At 53.0% G+C, this 6,058-nt stretch overlaps 1 protein-coding gene across 1 annotated transcript in view; it reads left to right on the top strand.

Moving 5' to 3' along the window:
* Positions 1–6,058, top strand: part of KSR2 (kinase suppressor of ras 2) — a gene marked incomplete at its 5' end in the record, with an annotated part of 97,929 nt that overhangs the window by 9,602 nt on the left and 82,269 nt on the right. The window lies entirely within an intron of this gene.

Genomic DNA, 6,058 nt, shown 5'->3' with positions numbered 1-6,058 from the left:
CTGAGGGGCCCGGTGGCCGCTGCTCGGCAAAGCCCCTGCGTGCCGGCGTGTGGCCCCGGTGGCGTGGGTGGGTCACACGGCAGGATTTTGCAGCCGCAGCACGGGGCTGCACAACCCGGCCGTGAGCCGCGCGTGGGTGTGAGCGCGTGTGAGAGAGAGATGGGAAGAATCCTCTTTCAGCTGAAACGTGGGTATTTTATATACCGTGCTTTATATTCTGGAGACCTCCCCAGTACCTTTTCCATCCCTGCTGGTGTTTGCAGAAGGCTCTTTGGTCCCTGGCCATGCCACGGCTCCTTCCCACTGTTCTTGCCCGGCGGCTCCGGTGCCGGCAGAGGCTGCTGCTGTGCAGGGAAAGGGCTCCCTGGCACCAACACGCTCCCTCTCCATCTCCTTTGGGCCCTTTTGGTGGCCGTGCTCAGAAAGCCCTTCTGCTGCCTCAGCATGGGGTGGCAGAGGGGGACCGGTGGCCACATTGGGGCATCATCTCCTCTCCCTGAGGATGCATCGGGATGGAGCACGGCTGGTCCCTGCTAGTCTCCCAGAACAGGAGCCCCAGGACAAACTGCACTGCTTGTCCTCAAATTTGGGGTTCTTGGAAAACAAGGCCATGCCAGAAGCCCGGGCAGACCCCCCTGATGGATGTGGGTGGGAGCAGGGGAAAGCCTGGGCCCCCTGGCACGGCGGCGCAGACCCTCCTGCCCGGCCCCGGAGGCAGCTGTGATGCTCAGGCAGCTCTGGCTGGGGCACGTGAAGGGTTAAAATCCGCCGCCTGCGCGGGGTGCTCCTGGCTGCCAGACCCTCATCTCCCCCTGTTCGGGCAGGGGCAGACCGGAGCGGGGTTTGGGGCGGCGGATGTTTCTGGTGGCCGCAGCATCACGGTGTCACTTGTTTCCCCATTGCGTCCCCCAGGCTGTGGCAGCCGCCGGGCTGCGGTCGTTACACGAAATGAGGGCGGTCGTACTTCTCCCCCGGGGCTGGGAGCTTTCGGTCTTTAAAGGCTTTTAGCTTTTGGAAATTAATTTATTTCGGCTGGGCGATGCCTCCTGTAAGGCCACCCTCCCCCCCGTGCTTAGGCACCGGAAAGTCGTATTTACTTTGGTCCGTCCCCAGTGAGCATCACCACGTTTGCGGGAGCAAAGCCCTCGTGAGCAGCCTGTCTCCTCTCATACTTTTATTTGCATTTCGGCATCCGATCCAACGCAGCGAGTCTCACCGAGGGCAAAGCGCGCCCTTGGTTCCCCCAAGCCATTTGATCCCCACCGTCGTCGTTGCACACCCCGGGTCACCCTGACATGGATCTGGGGCGAGGTTTGGACACGGGTGTCTGGACCTTATTCCAGCAAACCCTTCGGCCAGTGATTCCCCGAGCCAGCCGGGGACGGGATGCTTTGACTTTCCCGCAAGGGGAAAGAGCAGGGCAGGGCGTGGAGAAGGAAACCGTAAACAGGGTTTGCGTGAACACGGTCACGTCCCCTCTTCCTTCATCGGTCTCTGCTTTCCTTCAGTCCCTGGCTGACGGTGTCCTGTTTGCCCAGCATCTCTGGTGCTCCCCTTACCGGCGGTGCTGGGCCACCTTAGGTGATGCAACTTGAATTCACGGTTACTGAATTAATAGAGGAAAGAAAGAGCCAATATTAACAGGGCTCTGTTGTGCTAGCATCCTACCGGGGGTTCATCGTGTTGGGGCGGAAGGACCCAGGCTCCCGAAAGCGGCTCGGAGAACTGGGGTGGTTAATTTTCTCTAATGGCACTTAATGATTTTTCAGGAGGCAACCACTAAATCCTGCTTGCTAATCCCATTAGTCTTTCGGGATAGTAATTAGTGCATTAAAGGCGGCTTCTTCTTTTCTCTAGCAGAGGCGTGCTGAAGTTTTAGCTGTTTATTAGCCTGAATGCGGTGGCTAATGCTTTGCCTGGCGCAGAGAAAAAGTGGCTTTTTGGGGCTGTTATCAGCTAATTCTTGTTTTATGGCAGGGTCCGTGCAATGCACGTGTTGTAGAGTAGCTTTTTTTTTTTTTTAGTGTCATAACTTCTGCCGTGTCCGAGTCCTCTGTGCGCTCTGCAGGAGGGAGGTTTCCTCCTGACCTCAAACATGAAATGGAGCTCATCCCTGAAAAAGTATTCCAAGCCTTCTCTGATCAACCTCTTCTGGTTTTAGCTGTGCCAGTGAGCTCTTGGTTTGCTTCGGATCGTGGCTTCCTGTTCCTTGTATCGTGTCCCAGCGTGGAAAGAGGTGCTAGACCTGCAGAGCTGATAGTCTGGGGACACTGCTGGGGACCCCAAGTGCTGGGTGGGATCTCCTGGGGCGATTTTGGGTCTAGATTTACCCCCATACTGCATCTTTGCAGACTGCTGTCTGGCTGGACCCGTCTGAAAGTCTCCCAAGGGGGAGGCTGGTGTCCCTCAGGCTGATTTATCTCCTCACCTGGCGTCCTTCACCACCTCAGGATGGGGTGAAATGGGCTCTGGGGAGCCAGGGATGCCCTTGGCAAAAGCAAAAAGCTCTCTCGCTATGAGCTGTGGGTCAGTATTGACGGAGGGAAGCTGTCAGGGTGCTGCAGGGCTGCCCCCACAGATTTTTCCATCTCGGTGCAGGCACAGAAGTAAACCACCACCATATACCTGGGAGAGCAGCAGCAGCGACCAGGTCCTCTCTGGAGCAAGGCCACCGCGTACCACTTGACTCTTGATGACAGCTCATAAGTTTGCTTGCATTTTGTGTTTCGGAGCTTATTTCTAGGGTTTAATCCATTGTTTTTGTATGCTGAAATCTTCTGAAGCAGGGGTTAATTTTTTTGAGCTTACAGCCTCAGATTTTCCTGCACGGAGCCTCCAGCTGTTGACCGTAACTCTGGGGTACGGAACATTACTCCTAAAAAGATCCCCTGGCTTCCATAAATCCACAATCCATAAACATCTCATGAATGGTCTTGAAACGGAAACAAAACATTTAGAGTGGTTGATAATATAATGCCCATTTAATACCTCATGAATTCCACGGGCCATTTAAATCTTTCATGGATAGTTAATGATTATTCATCAGCAAGAAGTCAGAGAAAAAACAAACTCTGAATGGAAGGTCTTAAAAATACATTAGTTGGGGAACAAAAGCCAAGCTAGTTAAGAGCGAGCTCAAGAGCGTGTGTTAACCCGTGGAAGGGTGCGTATAAAATAGCCCTCCGGAGGCAAGATCTGCCCTGGGGTGTCCTGGCCCAAAGCGGTGGTTGGGTGGTCTTCATCCTTAGACCCATGCGAAGGGGAGGTGAGCCCAAAACCTCCTCCGCTTCCCAGTCGTGGTTCCTTTTGCCACTCTGGTGTCCGGCCAAATTCATGAACTCCACGGCCTTCAAGGAATAGCCTCTGGCAAGCAGCTGGGGAGGGAGGATCAGAGAGTATCGATGATGAATTAAAGCAGTGTGACCTGACACAGCTGAGCCCCAGAGGAAATGCTGGACTCTCCCGAGAGCTAAAGTGAAGCAGCTGCTGGAGAGGACGTGCAGTTTTTGTGGTGTACCTAGGTCAGGTTTGGGCTGGGAGGAGGCTCCTCCAGCTCAAGGCAGCTTTATTTTAGTTAAATTTTCAATGAAGTCTCCTTATCCTGTATCGTTGCAATCGCATTCGAGGCGTGGATGCAGCGAGGGTTAGGTGTTCTGGTGGAAAAGGCTGTTTATCCAAAGCCTTAGATGGTCATCTTCCTTGCCTTTAGCCTTGTTGACGCTGAGGTGGTTTTTTGGTACTGGTTTTCAAAATCAGGATGAGGATATCCTGGATGGATGAAGTCAGATACGAAATTCACATCTGATCCGGTGATAGAGCACGTACCTATTTTCTTCTTTTCCTTTTCCCTTGTATTATTTCCAACTCTGAACCGACTCTAACTCGACGCTTTCTCTGTTGTGGGGTTGGTTTTTTCCATCCCACATAACAGAAACCCCTAAGAACAGGGTATCTCCTGCGGCACTTGGCCAAGTCTAGTGTAAGATCCTACTTGGGGCATCTAGGCGGAGAGGAGAAAGACCGAGTCATAGACTTGCAGAAACCTAGGACCAGAGGTCTTCTCCCCCGTCCCCACCACACCGAGCAGCCTGTGGTTAGAGTGTCCTTCAGAGTTAATCATCTACGCTGGTCTTAAATGCTACTGAGTGATAGGTCATTTATTCTGCTGCTCTGCAACCTTTATAGTAATGATGTTTTCCCTTGTATCAATTCCAATCAACGCTTCTACCAGGTAGATCAATTATTTGATATTCTGCATGGGCTGGATTTGATAGAGCGGCACAGAGAGAGCTCTTGTGCCTGGTGTCTCTCTGACATTTCCCAGGCTTGGAAAGGCACGTGGGCTCTCGGGCTTTGGGGACGAGCAAGAGATTGATGTTTGCAGAGCAGGTGGATGCAGCGGGACACTACCAACAAGTGCAAATAATCCATATGCAGCATCTTCAGCCTTGTGTTACTCATCCTGTATGGTGTCCGAAAACGCAGAGACCCGCCTGGTACTTCTGCAAGGGGGAGAACATTGAAGTGAGGGAATTTGGAGAGCAAAACAAGCAGCATCTCTCCCTCTGTTTCCAAGTAATCTTTCTGATTAATCTCAGTGCCTTTGATGGTGAGTCAGGGCTGTGGAGTTTTGCACAGGTCCTGGATTGTCTCCAGCTCTCTCAAAGTATGGTCTGCACACCGCATCTTGACAGTGATGGGTAGCCTCCATAACAAACTGGCGCTCTGCTGCAATTATCCCACTGCTCTGGGCTGCGGCTCTCCTTAGGTATGTCATTAATGTTAATTACTGCTGTGGTATTCCATCAAGAGGAGCAGGAGCTTTAACATGCTTGGAGGAGAAACTTTCCACCGTGTCCTTTAATGAGAAGTTGAGCCTCCTTTCGCCACTTTGAAAGCAGAGAGCGTGATTATGAATTTAGATAAGGATTAACGTCTCGGGGGGGGTCGGTGAGAGGCGACAGAGCTCTCCTGCTGCTGGCACCATTGCCTGATTTGCTGCCTCCGCGGTGTCCACGCGGGAGGGGAGGGCATGGTGAGGGCAAGTGCTGTGGGCAACGTCCCGGTTGGTGACCAGGAGATGGATTGACCACTGTTGGTCATGACAGCAGGACATGCTTGAGCTCTTCTCAGCCCTCCCAGCTGTAGCTGTGCAGGAAAGACATGAAGCAGCTCCTCTGTCCTCTTCTTTGTGGCCCAAGAGGTTGGTGAGCGCATTTCATCACCATCCTGCAAGCCCCCACCGACCCGCTGCTGTGGCCAGCCCAGCACCCAAGCAGGTGGTGGGTTGGTCAAGCGCTCCGGTGGCTTCCTTGGCCTTCTTCCGAGAAGGCAGGGAGAGCAGGCTTCCCAAAAAGCCATGAGACTGCTCTGACTTTTTTCTCTTTCAACTAAAGAGCTGCCCAAGCCCACCACGCATCAGCAGCCTCAGATCCAGAGGCAGCCTGCAAGCAAACCGCAGAGAAAAATTGCCCCATGTCTCTGCTGAGATGAAAGGTTTGCAGAGGTTAGTGTAATGAACCTCCACCTCAGGGCTTTCCAGCCGCGGGCAGTCCATGCTTTTCCCTCCAGTGGTGTAATTTTTTGAGAATTGCCTCCCAAAACAGGTCCGGGTGTTGGGCCATGCGGGCGTTGCTCTTCTCATGTTAATGCAAGTGGTGTAGGCAAGTGCTTGAGTGGATCGCATCTCTTTTCTTAGTTGAGTTTTGCAAGCACAGAGTTGATGGTGGCTGGAAAATGGGGTCTTAGACCGATGGAGAGCTCTGTGGTCTTCAGTCCACTCCTCTGCTATGAGGACAGGCTGAGAGAGTTGGGGTTGTTCAGCCTGGAGAAGAGAAGGCTTCGGGGAGACCTTATTGCAGCCTGTCAGTACTTAAAGGGGGCTGATAAAAAAGATGGGGACAGACTTTTTAGCAGGGCCTGTTGCGACAGGCCAAGGGGGAATGGCTTTAAACTAAAGGGGGGTGGATTTAGACTAGATATAAAGAAGGAATTTTTTACGCTGAGAGTGGTGAAACACCGGCCCAGGTTGCCCAGAGAGGTGGTGGATGCCCCATCC

Source organism: Aptenodytes forsteri, unplaced genomic scaffold (genome assembly GCF_000699145.1).
Source record: "Aptenodytes forsteri isolate BGI_AS27 unplaced genomic scaffold, ASM69914v1 Scaffold415, whole genome shotgun sequence".
In the NCBI taxonomy this organism is placed as follows: Eukaryota; Metazoa; Chordata; class Aves; order Sphenisciformes; family Spheniscidae; genus Aptenodytes; species Aptenodytes forsteri.
Note: the sequence above shows the minus strand (reverse complement) of the source record. Positions and strands in the feature narration are given on the sequence as shown.